Source organism: Triturus cristatus, chromosome 2_1 (assembly GCF_964204655.1).
Source record: "Triturus cristatus chromosome 2_1, aTriCri1.1, whole genome shotgun sequence".
Lineage (NCBI taxonomy): Eukaryota > Metazoa > Chordata > Amphibia > Caudata > Salamandridae > Triturus > Triturus cristatus.
This window is the reverse complement of record NC_140581.1, coordinates 618,986,774-619,003,360: the sequence shown is the minus strand read 5'-3', so window position 1 is coordinate 619,003,360 and position 16,587 is coordinate 618,986,774.

Genomic DNA, 16,587 nt, shown 5'->3' with positions numbered 1-16,587 from the left:
TAACGCTGCCTATGCGCTGACACCACCAAGTGAGGCCTGCGTTACGTGACTCAGGGTGCACGGGAGGCCCTGGCTGGAAGTGCTCGTGTGCGCGGCCTACTATTATCACCTCTGCCTATGGACACTGTGATGCATGTTTTTTTGGTCCCTCTATATCCCAGCATTGATTTACTGTCTAGTGGAGGTCATAGCATCCAAGTCCTATTATCAATTATTGCTGCATGCCTGTGGCACAACCCTGGTGCTTGGATGTCCCTGCCGCCCACCAGAAAGGACATATGTATAAATGTGGGCTTCATACCGCTGCAGGCTCAGATCTGATGCCAGATCTCTGAATATGCAGAAAAGTTTAATTGGCGGCGGCGTGGTTTCGCATTGGTGTGAGCTCAAGCTGCTACACCTGATCCCCCTGATCCCCCTGCTGAGTATCTGAGTGCAGGACAGTAGCTCCAATCCTTGAGGGTTCTTTGTGTAGGACTGCTGGCTCTCGCTCCCAATGAAGTGATGTGACTGCTGCTTGCGGGCGAAGTGCACAACGTGCTAGAAGGAAAACTTGTCAACACTATATACGAGCCCGCTGAGCATTGCTGTGGTATATGAGAAGGTAGAAATGGGCAAATCTGATAAAAGTCAATCTCGTCTCACCTTTGAGCCACGAAAGCCTGACAAATTGCAGCAGAGAGCTACCTCAGACACGAAGCTGGATGCTCCCTCTGGGAACCCATCATCATTTGAGGCAACGCTCCTTGCCATGCAGAGCAGTCTGCAGTCCATATATGGCAAGATTGGCGCTCTTAATGTTAGGATGGACCACATGTCTGCAAAATTAGATAAACATGCTGCCAGTCTGGGGGAGGCCGAAAAACGCATTTCTGACACAGAAGATAACCTACAAAAAGTGGCCTCCAAGACTCTCAACATGGAGAACTTGCTCGCCGTCATTCAAGCTAAAAACTAGGATATGGAGGCCAGGTCTCGATGTAACAACCTAAAGATTACTAGTTTGCCTGTGTCGATCAATACTGGGAGATTGGAATCCTACATTGAGGCAATGCTACGTGAGATCTTTGGGGTGGATCATCTCTCTCAAGTGCGGCTCGCCCTCCCCTGGGTGCCCCGCCAAGACCGATTATTTCCCACCTGTTGAATTACAGAGACCTTGAGTCAATACTACGTATGTCCTGGGAAAAAGGCACCATAAATTACCAGGGCAGTAACTTGGCTTTCTACCTGGACTTCACAGCTGCTGTCCAAGCGTCAAGAAGGGAATATCAATCTGTGAAGAAATTGTTGATGGCAGAGAATGTTCCATATGCCATGTTGTACCCGGCCCATCGGTGCATCAGCGCAGAGGGCAATACAAAAATCTTCACTAATCCCAAGTCAGCTATGGAGTATGCAAAAACCATTAAACAAAAGGGTTGTGACACCTCTCACACACTGGATGAAGAGGACTGATCGCTGCTGAACTATGTGTACTGATGTATCTGTTGGGACCTTCGGCATTGTCTAGAGATGTTCCAGGCTTCATGGATTCTGGTTGTTCCCATGGATGTGTGGGCAGGGGGCCTGTTCAATGATCTTCTCGCTTCGCCCCCGGACTGTCTGTTAATTTACTGCACTGCAAGTATTGTACAATGCTATTGCCAATAGGAATACACTTTTGTATCCTTCTCTGTTTAGATGTTTAGTAGGTGAGGGAGATTTCTCTAAGTTGTTCGGCCACCTCCCTTCTCATCTGGGAGGTTAAATGTGATCCGGCGTTCCCCCATGGATGTACCCTACATTTAACTGCGACTATGTTTTGCATTTAGGGTTTTTTTGTTCCCAGGATGGCTTTGGCAGGTTGGGGGTGCTGAAGTGGGTGGGGGGAGGAAGTGGGAAGCGCGGTAGTATGGGAATGTTTTATGTGGCTGACTGAAATCCATGGACACAACTTCACCCTCTTTCATAGATGCAATATGTATATTGTTCAATAAGCTTACATGACAGTGCTGGATAAAGAACCAATTTCATGCATGACCCCAAAAAATTAGACAAGTACTGGCCTATTTGGACAGGCATGATGTTAAGGTTGCTGTCCTCTAGGAGAAGCATCTGACGAGGCATACTGAGGCCAGGGTGGGTTTGCAATGGGCTGGGTATTGACTGGCTTCCTCGTATTCATTGCACGCAAGAGGGGTAATTACACTCATAAAGAGAGGTCTCCCGTTCTCTATGATCAAATCCTGTACAGATGTTGGGGGTTGCTATGCTATAATTCCTGGTAAACTAGCTAGATCGCTTCTAACTATAGTGAATGTAATCGGTCCCAACACCGATAAGCCTGGGTTCTTTGAAGTCATTTTTAATGTGCTACATGAGTCGCCTGAAGCTAAAATTATATGGGGAGGTGACCTAAATACACACTTGGACCCCTTCAAAGATAAGTCGAGCAAACAAGGAGGACATTCACCCAAGGCAGCTCAGGTCATAAATAGCGGGATGGCTGAACTAGGTCTTGTAGACACATGGTGGCTCCATAACACAGACAGATTGCAGGGTACACACACATCCACAGTGCACGGAAGCTGGTCGTGGATGGATTATTGTTTGTTAAGTGAAGGAACATTTCAGATCAGAGGCGCTGCTTGATCCTTTATACACTACCACAATCAGAGAGGCCATAGTTCAATACTTTGATTTAAAAAAGGGGTTTGTGAGTAGTGCCGCTACTCTCTGGGAGGCCTTTAAGGCCACTATCAGGGGCACATGCATCAGTACACAATCAGGTATACTCAAATATATCCGAAGCCAACTCTCCAGAGTGGAGATTGCACTAGCACAGCTTGAGCGAGATTACGAGGCCCTCCCATGCGCGCACACACTGTCTCAAATCAAAGACCTCATTCTGGAGTATAATGAATTGGCGAGTGGGGAGGTGCGCTATCTCTCTAGGACAGATGTGGCCCGTGCGTATGGTGAAGGGGGCAGACCCAGGCATAATTTAGCCTCTAAGATTAATTTCAGAATGGAACATCATGTCATATAAAAAAATTACAGACGACACAGGGCGGGACCATTACTTTACACAAGCAATAATCGCGCAGTTTTGTAGCTGCTAAGCTGAGTTGTACACTTCAAAAGGGGGAATCGAATCCAGGGAATTAGATGACTATCTGGAAGATATTGCAATTGCTTGGTTGTCTACTGGGCAGCTGGAGTACGTATGTCAGCTGACTGAAGCCCCTGACATTCGTGAGGCAATTTGTTTTCTACCTAATAAGAAAGCAAGGGACAGGATGGCCTCATGTGCGAATTTTGGAAGGAATTTGTGAATGAACTGATACCATAAATGCTAGATATGTACAAGGAGGCTTATGAGTTAGGAAGGCTCCCGCCAACCCTTAGAGAAGCCCTGATAATTACTCTGTTAAAAAAAGACAAGGCACCTTCTCGCTGTTAGTCGTATCGCCCCTTGTCACTCATTAATATTGATGCGAAAATGTTAGCAAATATTTTGGCCACTAGACTTCAACCATTAATGCCAATGCTGGCCCTGCCTGACCAATCTTGATTAATTCCCGACAGGTCCACGTCACACAATCTGCGCACACGCTTTGCAGTGTCCCATATACTCTACCCTGATCTCCAAGCTGCGGCAGTTATGCTGGATGCGGCCAAAGCATTTGACTCTATTGAGTGGGGCTACATGTTTCAAATATTACAACGCATAGGGGTCCCTTAATTTTTTTGTAGATGGGTGCTTTTGTTATATGCTGACCCCACAGCATGTGTCCGGGTAGATGAACTCCCGTTGGATCCGATTTAGATCAGTTGGGGCACTAGACAAGGGTGCCCTCTCTCACCACTTCTCTTTTCCCTAATGTTGGAGCCGCTGGCTTGCATCATTAGGCAGTGGCATAGAGAGGCAGCCCTGCGTTTTGCACATCATCCCGTAAGCATATCCCTTTATGCCGATGACATGGTACTTTTTGTCGGGGAACCACAGATGTTCCTAGCACCAGTTCTGCGTGAATATATTAGATTTGGGCTTTTCTCTGGGATCAGCATCAATTGAAATAAATCATTGGTAGTTCTTCAGACTGCGAACACTGTTGCCCATGCTCTGGAGTTTCCTTCTGTGTGGTCGTCTGACCCTGTGAAATACTTAGGTGTTTAGGTTCACTATGATCCAGAAATAGTTATCAGGGAAAATGATGCTGCAGCATGTACCATGCTGGAACAGCAAGTTGCTAGATGGACGGGGATGCTGTTATAACTAGCTGATCGCATAGCCCTCAATAAGATGATTGTTCTACCCAGGTTCTTGTACCTGCTTAGCAACATTACATACCCATAAAATTGACCCAGCAATTTTTTTAAATCATACGCTCATTGTTAGTGAAGCTGGTATGGGGAGGGAAGCAACACCGCATGAGCTGCAACACACTTACCCTGGACTAAAGAAAAGGTGGCGCAATATGCATACTATTAGTACAATCATCAAGAATTCATTCCTCATGTTGCGGTAGAGGACGGAGATGCCCACCTGATTCCATTAAGATATATTGTCGCATTCCCATAGAGGTACACCCAAAAAAGAAATCAATGCAATAGACACTACAATTTCTGCATGGCAGGCTATAGGTCAACTGGCTGCAAAACTTCCATTGTATTCCCCTACGCTACCACTAGCACATCATACAGCACTGTCGGTCACACGGGAAGCAGGACCTATGCACACCCTGACTCTAGCAGATATAGATACTATGCAGGACATATTTACAAATGACGGAGGGGGAGCTGCAATATGTACACAACAAGTCGCCGCAATCCCTGTTTATATTTCACAGGCTTAAGAGGGCAATGCAGGCACACTATCACACCTTTCCTGATGAGCCACAGACACTGCAAACTCTACAGATGCTTCTGGTCAGCCCTACATGACACACATTGATATCTAAGCTATAGAGGACAGCAAGGGATGAGAAAGTTGTTGCTAGTGATAGGAGCCTTGCTAGGTGGAATAATAGACTTCACCCTCAGCTCGCGCAGAAGGAATGGGATTACTGCTGTCAACTCACTACTGGCAATCTGCACATCATTCACTGCAAACATCTTCATCAAGTATACCATACACCATTTATATTGCACAAATATGGCCTTCGGGAGAGCAATGCATGCAAAAGATGAGGGGCTCAGGGAGCAGATTTCTTGCACCTGGCCTGGGTATGCAGCCGGGTGGCTGAGTTTTGGGCGGAGGTGACACACAGGCTTCAAGTTATGATTACTGTAACCCTACAATGTACCCCACAGGTGTGCGTACTGTGTTTCACGCAGTATCTGAAGGGTGTCACTGGTAAATTTATTAGAATTGATCTGCAAATGGCGAAAAGGAGGGTGGTGATGAAATGGGAGAGTTTTGCTGCCCCACTGCCAGAACACTGAATAAAGGACCTTGTGTACTGTAGGGAGAATCTTGAACTGTATGCCGAGGAGCTACCAGCTCCCCTTGGCCCAGGCACCTTTGGGAACTACTAATGCAATATCTGTGGATCAGAGATCAAGAAGCGACATCAGAAAGCGAAGATGGATAGTACTGTGCATGTACCAATATTATAATCAGTCATGTGTAACAGCAAATATAAATGTATCTGAGGGCAAATGGGCAATAGGAATGGTTGGCCATGGGTTGTTTGTTTCACTCTGTTTGTGTTGTGTATGGAATATTGTCCTTGTATGCAATGTGAGACTCTGATAAAAGGAAAAATAAAAAAAGGAAAAAAAAAACAAAATTGTGGTGGGAAATCATTGTCACCCCTCATGACCACTTTCTTAGCCACAATTCTCTCAATGGCATTGTACTTTGCTGAAATTGCATTTTTGAGTGGTGATTCTCCTTGGGAGGAAAATAAAGTGCAAACCTAAAGCCAATTCTTAACCTATTGAAATGTGCAATGATCTTAGCCAATAGGAGTGAATATGGCCTTATATCTTGGACAGAGCTTGAAGTGATCCACTTGTTAAATTATAATAATCAAATGACTGTGTCTGTGTGGGTACATACACACAAAGTGTCCTATCTCTGTTGGCAAGAAGCACTTACAAGTGAGAGGCACTTGTTTATTTGTTTAGTTAAAATGATAGATAGATCAGATGCAAATGAAAAGCATACACAACTTGGGAACATCGAGCTATGGTAATGGCATTCTCGGAAAAGCTTTTGAACAAAATTTGCCAAAACAATTTCATTGAATCAGGATCATTTATATATGAAAGAAACATCATCAGTGAAGTTAACTAAGCCTGGGTGGTAAACTCTGCTCCGTCGGCGGACTTCACTGCGTTTTTGCAACTCCGCACTCCGCTTGGAGTGTGAAGTTCAGCAAAAAATTACACAATGAGGGAGGAGCAGAGTTTACCAGCGGCTCACCCATCATTTGGGGTAAGACCAGCACGTTATGTGGCTGTTGAGAGCAGTGTCAGTGCAGCTAAAGACCCCCAGAGGCGCGTCTTACTTACTTACTAATAAGCAGTGATGCGTCCTGGAAATCTGCGATCGCAGCATATCACGTGGCCACGGGTTGGGGTTACCAGTCACTGCACAGAACTGAAATGGAAGCCTGAGCCCTGCAGTGTCACGCCCCTGGTTAGGCAGATCACATGACATGATGAGTCATCATGACCTCAAAGGCTATAGTGTCTTCTGTGAGTTCAGGTACTGGAGATGACAGGCCTGCTCTCCCTACTTCTGGGAGTATGGCTTCCTGGCTGGACTCTCCTACCTGACTGGGAAGAGAGCGGAGCAGTGGCTGGGAAGAATGGGAATCCCTGGCATCAGCACTGGCCATGCTGGGAGATACCTTGTGCAGACAGGAGAGAAAGGAGAGGAGGACTTGCCCACAGAGCAGCGACCATTCAAGGACCTCGGCAGGACAACACATACCTCTTGCTCTCCTTGCAGCAGGACATGGGGAGTCACAGATGCCAGTAAGTGCAACGCTTCCTGCTTCCGACTGCATTCTGTTGTAACAAGATGGTCTGATTTGTGAACGTGCAGTGGAGATGAAAGGGGGACAAGCGGGGTGATGTCCCTTACATGTGATGTAACACACACAGATGTGTTATGCACATTACTCCGCCACACGCGGATCTCCACAGAATTTGCTGTTTTTAGAGAACTCTGCATAATTCAGCTGAGTAGCACTCCACAAGCTCCTCCCACCCTTAAAGTCAACCCAAGAGAATCTATTTGACAAGGAAGGGTTTCCGTATTTGTAAAAATTAATTGATTAGAGTATGCGTTTATTGTTTCATGAATTGAGAGTTGAATGTAACCCCATATAGATGGTACTGGAACTCAATAGCCTGATACAGAAGAATGGTGGAAATTGTCACCATAGACTCAATACTAAATGAATTTTATTACAAATTTTAGTAGACTGTTTCCTATTTAGTTTTGCACATAAAAAGTTTTTAAGACCTGTGTGTTTAAAATATTGTACATCGCCACATAAATGGGCAATATATTTAATGGTTAATATGTATTTTTTAAATGCGACAGTAGACTTAGGAAGATTTATGAAAGCAGTCACAAAGAAGATAAAGTGTGAGAATATGACAGAAGAGTTATACATTAATTTATTTTTTAAATGATTGTAGGGTGTGGTTTTAACCCGTTCGATGCGTCAGACGGCCCCTGGCCGGCTGACTTCACGGTGGACGTGTGTGGAGGACGGCCGGGTGCCGTCTGAACCACGCCCACTCATTATTTCGCCCGTACCCCGGTGGAATTTGCACCGCGGTAAAAGGGTTAAGAACAAATTAGCCAAAATAAACATCTTTTAAATCTCTCGAGATTATTTAAGCTTCTTCTATGTTATTCATGCCATTAACGTGTGCTGTTCTAATGTCCTCATATTGTAACTACCTTGACTGTACAATGCTTTTCTTGGTCTGTATATATGCATGTACTTCAATTGAACAATCCCGGAATATATGTGAAGTGCTTTAATACCTTCGGGTCTAGCTAGCACTATATAAAACCTATAAATAAATAAATAAACAATAGACACCATATTAAACAACACAACCACTATATTAGGGCACGACCACTATGGGCCTCATTATGATGCTGGTCAGATGAGTTTCTGTTGGAATTGTGTTGGAAACGGAAACGCCCGACAATAAGTCACGGTCCAGCTTCCCAAATTATGATACGACCACCTTCACAACAGTCAGAAAGGGTATTTTTCCTATTGTGGCTTGTGCTGCGGGCCGCAGCACAAGCCGCAGTAGGAAAAATACACTTTTTAAACATTCATACACCGTGTGGCATGCTGTATGGATATTTGGGAAGGCAGCTGCGGGCCTCATAGCGGCAACCGCAAAGGGACGGGGGACCTACTGGAAGCCTGTCTGAAAGAGACATCATAATCCCTACTGTGGTGCCTGAGCAAACACCACCTCATTGTTCGCCATTAATTTCTGACCGTCGGTCCCTCTGCCCCATCAATCATAATGTAGCAGTCAGACCCCAGGACCAGATGTCGGTCGGATCGCAATTGACGGCCTGTCGATTGCGATCCGACAGACACCGTAATGCGGGCCTATGTGTCCATGAAATGATTCAAATGCTCAAATACGGATAAAACACAGGCTCAAACATTTTAAAAAATAACTGCCTAGTACTTTTTGCCATAAATAATTAGCAAACTATCTTCTCTATGAATTATTACCACACAGCAACATTTCCCATGATTTATCACCAACTGTTCTTATCATAGAAGGTAGTAAAAGGAGTGCCTATCTACACAAAAAATGAAACTACATTTGATAACACAACAATTTAAGTTATGGGTAAAAGGGGCTGCATAGGAGAACTGGAAGTAACCTGGAATTTTTTTAAACGCTAGAAACTGAAAAAACACATTTTTGTGTCACATTTTGCCAGAAAACATTCTTTATACTATTAGCCTTGTGAAAAAACAGAATTAAAGTTTGTTTGGAGGAAAGAGAGAACACGTTGATGTTGGTGTACAGCAGCACCACATGTCTTCTTGCTGCGCTGCCCTACACCAATTTGAAAGGGCAGGAATGCATATATTTATGGAATACAGTGAACTCTTGACCTAGCCCACTGAGCTGACAAACATTTGATGCCTAGCGCCAACGTAGGCACGTCCCTGCACAAAAAAATCCAGAATGGCGTTTCCCTCTTTCTCTGTATGCTGCCGAATGCAGCCTATATGAAAAGAGGAAAATACTAGGAGAAATACAAATCTTTCTCCTTGTAATGCCTCCTCTGGAGAGGTATAAGATTTTAGCACTGACTCAGGCTTACATGATTAAGTAAATCTGGAGCAGCATCAAAATCCATGGGTGTTGCGTGGGAAAACCCACCACAAAACCCATGGAACACCTTGATGCAGAGTAAGACAGGGCAGCAACTTGTGCTGCTTTGTCTGACTCCCTATTGTTGGAAAGTGGGTTATTTGTAGTTGTAAGTATGCACCTACCACTAGTAATAAGCCCACTAACACAGGTACAGAGTCCAGTAAAGGCCTCAGTAAATGTGTCCCTTACTCAGCCCTTGATAGCTGACAATGAGCAGTAAGACCTAACTTAAGAGACAGGAGTGTAAAGCATTTAAAAACACTAATACATCAAATAGGTAAGACGTAACACACAATAACAATTCCCCACCAATTTATAAAAATATGAAATATTGTATTCAACAAATGGATACAAAAATGATAAACATTCAATGTAGGAAACCGGAGATATGAATTTTTAAAGATTAACCAATATATAGTGCCACTCTGGCACATCTAGTCGCACTTGACTGGATCAAAGTCAAAGTTTCAGGTCGACCATGATTGAGTCCAGGTTGGATATGCTAAGCGGGAGGCCTTGGCTATTGGAGACCATGGGGGTACCTAATATGTAAACATACGGTAGATTATTTCTTGTAAAGTGCCCGTACCACCAAAATCAAGTTTTCACACAATTTGCATTTAACAACAATCTGCAAAGCCAGGCTGCTTTTAAAATGACAGTAGGCACTCAGCATTGCACACATGCAAGTTTTAGAAATCTACAGGGCCTCTAAACTTCCATGCCCTATTACACACTAGGGACCTAATGGGTCTGTCATTGCCAATTGTAAGTGTACCCTATTACATCTACCTTTTTACACATAGCATTGGGCCTGGTTAGCAGAGCCCAGGGTATAGTCAGAGTCACACAAAATCATACTATTTTTCAGCAAACAACATGGTTGAACAGTGCAAAAGTATGACTTTCTAACACAACCCCTCCACCAAACAAAAGGAAATGGGTAACTAACCTACACCTGGTAGTCCTTATCAGCTAATTGAAAAAAACGGAAAACACCAACCACATTGGCATGGGCATCCCCCAGGTCTGTGTTCCACTGTGAAGTGATTCCCCTGTAGAGAAATGGACCACTTCAATAGCTTGGGATTCTCCCCTCTCATCTGCATGAGAAGTCATTGGTCAGTTTGAATACAAAAGTGAATACCAAACAGGTATGGTCTCAGCTTTCTCAGGGACCAAACCACAACAAAGGCTTCCCTCTCAATGACAGTCCATGTATGCTCTCTGGGGATAAGTCACCTGCCAATGAATTATTTAATTGTGCCAACACTGACCCAATCCCTTGTTTTGAAGCATCGGTCTGAATCACAAATTCCTTTGTTAGGCAGGTGCCAGTAATACTGGTGCTAAACACATAGCCTCCTTCAGAGTGTCAAAAGCCTTCTGACACTCTGGGGTCCACATACCTTTCTGTAACCTCTTCTTATAAGTGATTTCTGTCAGGGTAAGCACAATGGCCCCATAATTCTGAAAACATCTAACCCAGTCAGATCAATCCCCTGACCTGTGTGTGGGTAGTGGGAGCTGTCCAATCCAAAATGGTCTGGATGTTGATCTTTGGAAGGTGGTAGGGGCATAATTTTAGCCAAAAGGCATTACTTTGAACTGGTAATGTCCCTCTGGTGTGGAGAATGCTGACCCATCATTTGCTCTTTCAGTGAGGGCAATAAAATGTACTCAGATACTTAGCAGTCCCTAACCTATCAATGAGCTCATCAGCTCTAGATATAGGGTGAGTGTTAGAACTGGGGGTCTCCAGTTGGCGATAGGTTGCACCTTTGTCTAAATAGGGATCCTTGCTTCTAGTCAGGGTAAGAGGGCTACACTCCTAAATAACCCCTGCTCAACCCTGTGGTAGCTTGGCACGAACAGGAAGGCGTATCTCAGAGGCAGTGTGTAAACAATTTGTGAACACATACAGTAATACAGTGAAAACACTACAGATGGACACTACACAGGTTTTATAAAAATAAGTATTCTTTATATAGACTTAACACAAGACCCAAATGACAAAAATCCACAAAACAGTATTAGGAAAATGACTTTCAAATGTTAAAAATAGCTTAGTTCAAATTTGATGGTAAATGCAACACGTTTCTCACAAAGTACCCTGGAATGCGTAACGCAAGTTAAACTAAAGGTTCACAGGGAGAGCGATGCATCGGTTCCTTGCTTCGGGGGAGGCGATGCGTCTGTTCCTTAGTGCTTGCGCAAAGTAGGCGATGCGTCTGTTCCTTACCGGAGAGCAGGTGATGCGTCGATCTTGGGTTGCGTTCCGGTTTCGATGCAACAAGATGGCCCCTCGATGCGACGATCTGGTGCGATATGACAGGATGGCGTCTTTGATGATGCGACGATGTGAAGGTGATGCATGCACACCCGACAGCCGTGCGGTGACTCGGGAACTTCTGAGCCGCGACAGGCCCTGCGACACGCTTCTCTGGTGATGCGACGGCGACCCTTGCGGTGGTGACACGCTTCTCCGGTGATGCAACGGCAACAGCTGTGGCGCGACTCGCTTCTTCTTGTTGCATCACGCTTCCAGCTCCCAACAGTACGCAGGCTTCTACAGACAGAATTACCAGCAAGGAAATTTAGGGGGGAGCTGGTGGTGAAGTCTTGTATCCCTGAGGCTTCAGCAGGAGGCAAGCATAATTCAAGCCCTTGGAGATTCTTCTTCAAGATGATGAAAGTTCAATAAAAGTTCCTTCTCTTTTCCTTGGCAGATAAGCAACCACTGCAGGCCAACTCCAGAAAATATCACAATGGCACAGGGGCAGTCAAATCCTTCAGCTTCTTTGGTTCCTCTCCTTGGCAAAGGTTTGTCTTGATTCCCAGAAGTGATCTAAAGTCTTGGGGTCTGAGCCCTAATATTTATACTACTAATGTATTTGTTCTCTGAAGGCAGAGAGCGTCTGTACCTGGCCCAAACCAGTTCTGTCCTCCCTGGTGCAACTTCCTGGCAGGAGGTGGAGACAGCATTGTTGAAAGCAGACCTGGCCTAGGTAGGTGAAAGGAAATCTCCGTCCCTTACTCTCTATTCTATGAGGGCTCAGGGGAGTGAAAGGAAATCTTTGCCCCCTACTCTCTATTCAGCCAAGGTCCTATTCAGCCTAGCCCTGACTCATCAGACTGCTGGTGCCCAAGCCATCCTGTCACTCACAAACCAGACATGCACTACACAACCTAGCAGAGGCAGGCTGGATGGTTAGGTAGGAAAATACCTACTTTCTAAAATTTGTATTTTCAACCACAGAATGTAAAAATCACCTTCACTAAAAGATGCATTTTAACATTCTGAGTTCAGGCATACTAAATTTTCTACCATGTTCCCTGGGTCAGTTAGGATTATAAGATGTTATAATCGAACTGCCCATTCTGGCGTTAGGGGACAGGTAGCCTTGCAATAGTGAAACACGAAAGTGGCTGTAATTCATTATCAGGACATGCCACACACACCAGGGCATGTTCTACCTTTTCCTCACAATGCACCCTGCCTTTGGGCCTACATTAGGGGTTGCTAACATGTAGAAAAGGGAAGGTTTAAGGACTGTTAAGTGGGTGCACTTACCAAGTCGACATGGCAGTACTAGACTGCACACAGGCTCTGCAATGGCAGGCCTGAGACACACTTTACTAGCTGCTTCTGTGGGTGGCACAATCAGTGCAGCAAGCCCACTAGCAGCATTTGATCTACAGGTCCTGGGCACACATGGTGCACTGTACTAGGGTCTGACAAGTAAATCAAATTAGCCAATCATGGAGTCACTAATCCATTACAACAATTAACAATAGGGAGCACATGCACTTTGGCACTGAATAGCAGTGGCCCCCAATCACATATGCTGACCCAGGGGGCAGATGGGGCAATAGCCCACTAAATGCCCCCCAGGGGGCAGAAAGCACACTAGGCACCAGGGATTATGTCTGTTTTAATATGTAGGGGATGGGGCTGACCAAATGGTTATGCCAATGCCCCCACCCTCCCAAAATCTAATGGGACACCAATACCCCCACCCCCACAAAAACTAAAGGGACGGTCTTTATGCCCCCGGGGGCATATGGGAGCAATAGCCCCTTATCTGCCCCCCAGGGGGCAGAAAGCACACTAGGCACCAGGGATTTCTTTTGTTTTTAATATGTAGGGACGGGGGCTGCCCAAAATGGGCATGCCAATATCGTCACCCCACCAAACACTTTCGGACGGTCTTCTGCTCCCAGGGGTAGATGAAGCACTAGCCCCCAATCAGCCCCCACAGAGGGCAGAAAGCCCTCTAGGAGCCATTGGCATGCCTATTCTGTGGCCCCAGAAAATAAAATAGCCACAGTTGCCCCTGGGGGGCTGAAAACCCACTAGGAACCAGGGGTTTTTTAAATGTAAATTTAGGGGTGGGGGCTGCCCTGAATGGGCATTGTAATTTCCCTAACCTTCCCACAGAAAGGCACTGTCTTTCTGCCCTCCCTGGGGGGCAGAAAGCCCACTAGGAACCAGGAATTACATTTGTATGTACATTTAGAGGTGGGGCTGCCTAAAAAGGGCAGGCCAATGCCCCCTCCTCACCAAACAACAACCACAGTCTTTCCACCTCCCTGGGGGGCAGATGGTGCAACAGCCCCTTATCTGCTCCACCGTGGTGACAGAAAGCCCACTAAAGGAGTATTTTATTTAGCCAGAGATGGGGTGGGGCTGCCCAGAATGAGAAGGCAATGCCCCCACCCCAATCAAAAACAAATGGACAATCTTTCTTCATCTGTTGTGGGCATATGGGGCAATAGCCCAATCTGCCCCCCAATGAAGAGCAAAAAGCCCACTTAGAAGCCTGAGACACATTTCTTTTAGTAGTTCAGGGGTAAAGGCTGACCAGAATGGGGATTCCAATGCCACCAACCCCTCCCCCCCCCAAAAAAGCCACAGTTTTCCTGCCCTCTCTTGGAGGCACATGGGGGCAGAAATCCCTCTAGGCAACAGGAATATATGTCATTACATCGAATGTTACAACGTGAACCAGTACTTCACAAGTCATTGCAACGACTTGCTGTAGGGAGCGCACTGGATTTAGGAATAGTATAATTTACTATTCCTACTCCAGTTTGTGCAATAGTATATCCAATACCGCCGCGCCCCCTACTGCAAGTCGTTGAAACGACTTGCAATGTAGTGGTTCGCATTGTAACGACGCGGTCGAAAACGACCACGTTGTAATGGAATGCGTTGTAGTGCATTTGATGTAAACGATGTCTTCCAGGCACCAGAGATTTATTTAGGCAAGGGTCGCTCTTTTTTTTGTGCACACATTTTGGCCATTTCTGCCCACCTTGAGGGCAGATCAGCAATATCTTTAGGCTCATCTGCTCCCAAGTTAAGCAGAAAACAACAAGACACTAACAAAAGTTTGTGTGTGTGTGAAAATTTGGAGTTCGGCTAGTATTTGTGTACTGGCGTTTGGCTGGCTGTGTGTGAGCTTTCATTTTGCTGACGGTGTGTGTAGACATGTGTTTAGCAGGCAGTGCATGTGGATTAACGCTTTTCTGGCAGTGTGCGTAGACTGTTGCTTGACTAGTGGTCTGCATGGATGGCATATAATGGTGGTGTGCGTTTACTGTCATTTGGCTAGCCGTGTGTGTTCCCTAGATTTTCGTTGAGCCCGCGACTAAAAACATAGGCAACTCCCCTGCAAAACTTGGTTGTTTTTTGATAAATAATTTTGATGTCTCCAGTATAGGTTTTGGCCCATTTCCTATTGCAGGCACTAGTCCTACCTACACAAGTGAGTTATCATTTTTATCTTCAGACTTGGGGAATGCTGGGTGGGTGGAAGTTGGTGGCTCCCCACAGATTGCAGAACTTTCTGTCACAGAAATGTGAGACAAATGTGTTTGTTTTTTGTGTTTGTTTTTTTTACAACGTTTGAGGTTTGCAAGGAAATGTGGGTAACAGAACCTCGTGAGAGCTGCCGAAGTCACTCCATCCTGAATTCCTCTAAGTGTCTAGTTTTAACATTTTTTACAGGTGTGTACATTGCCCTAGGTGCCGGGTGAGCTAGGGCCCAAAATCCACATCTTAGCACATTGCAAAAAAAGGGTCAGTTTTCAGTGGAAAATTGTGATGTGTCGACGTTATTGGGAGGCTTATAGGAATACAGAATAGTAGAACAAGTGCTATTACCATTTGTCTTTCTATGAATTTCTGCCTTCCAAACATAACACACTGTGTAAAAAGAAGTATTTTGAACAATACCCTCTAATTCACATGCTAATATATACCCACAAATTTGGAGATGTACAAATAACCACTGCTCCTAAACTCTGTATCTTATTCCCATTTTAGAAATACATAGGTTTCCTTGATAAATATTTTTCACTCTTTATATTTTACCAAATGAATTGCTGTATACTGGGTACACAATGAAAAACTATTGCAATGTGCAACACAGTTATTAGCTCTGGGTACCTTGGGTTCTTGGTAAACCTACAAGCCTCATTTATCTCTGCAACCAGAAGGGTGCTGCGGATGTAACAGTATATTGCTTTAAAAAATCTACCATGGTTAGAAGACGTTACAGGAGAAATTGTCAGCACAAAAGGCTGTTTTTTTAACTAAATTTCATTTATTTTTATTTCAACTGTTACCTTCTATAGGAAAACCTTGAAGGATCCACACAAGTGATCCCTTCCTGAATTCAAAAATGTTGTCTACTTTTCGGAAATGTTATAGCCGTTCAGTTTTCATTATTGGTTTCATACCCATTTCTATCACTAACTGTAAGGAGGTTGAAAGCACTAAAAACAGAAAAAAATAGGCTATGTCTGAGTAAAATGCCAAGTAAAAATTTTGGATTTATGACAAAAATCTGCCTCTTCCTGAGAGCTGGTAAGATAGTGATTTCAGCACCACAAACCCTTTGTTGATACCATTTGCAGGGAATAAAAGTGACGCTTTTTTCCCCCATTTTTCCCCCCAGAAAACAAATTTACCTGTATTTCGCCTAATTTCTTGTTCTCCTCCATGGGAATACACAAACCCTGGGTACCTATAGAATTCTCAGGATGTTGGAAGAAAATAACACAAATTTGGCATGGATACCTTTTGTGGACAAAACGTTATGGAGACCTAAGCGTGCACTACCCCAAATAGCCAAAAAAGGGTGTGGCATGGGGGGGAAAAGCCCTGGCAGCGAAGAGGTAAGGCAATCTACCTTAAGCGCA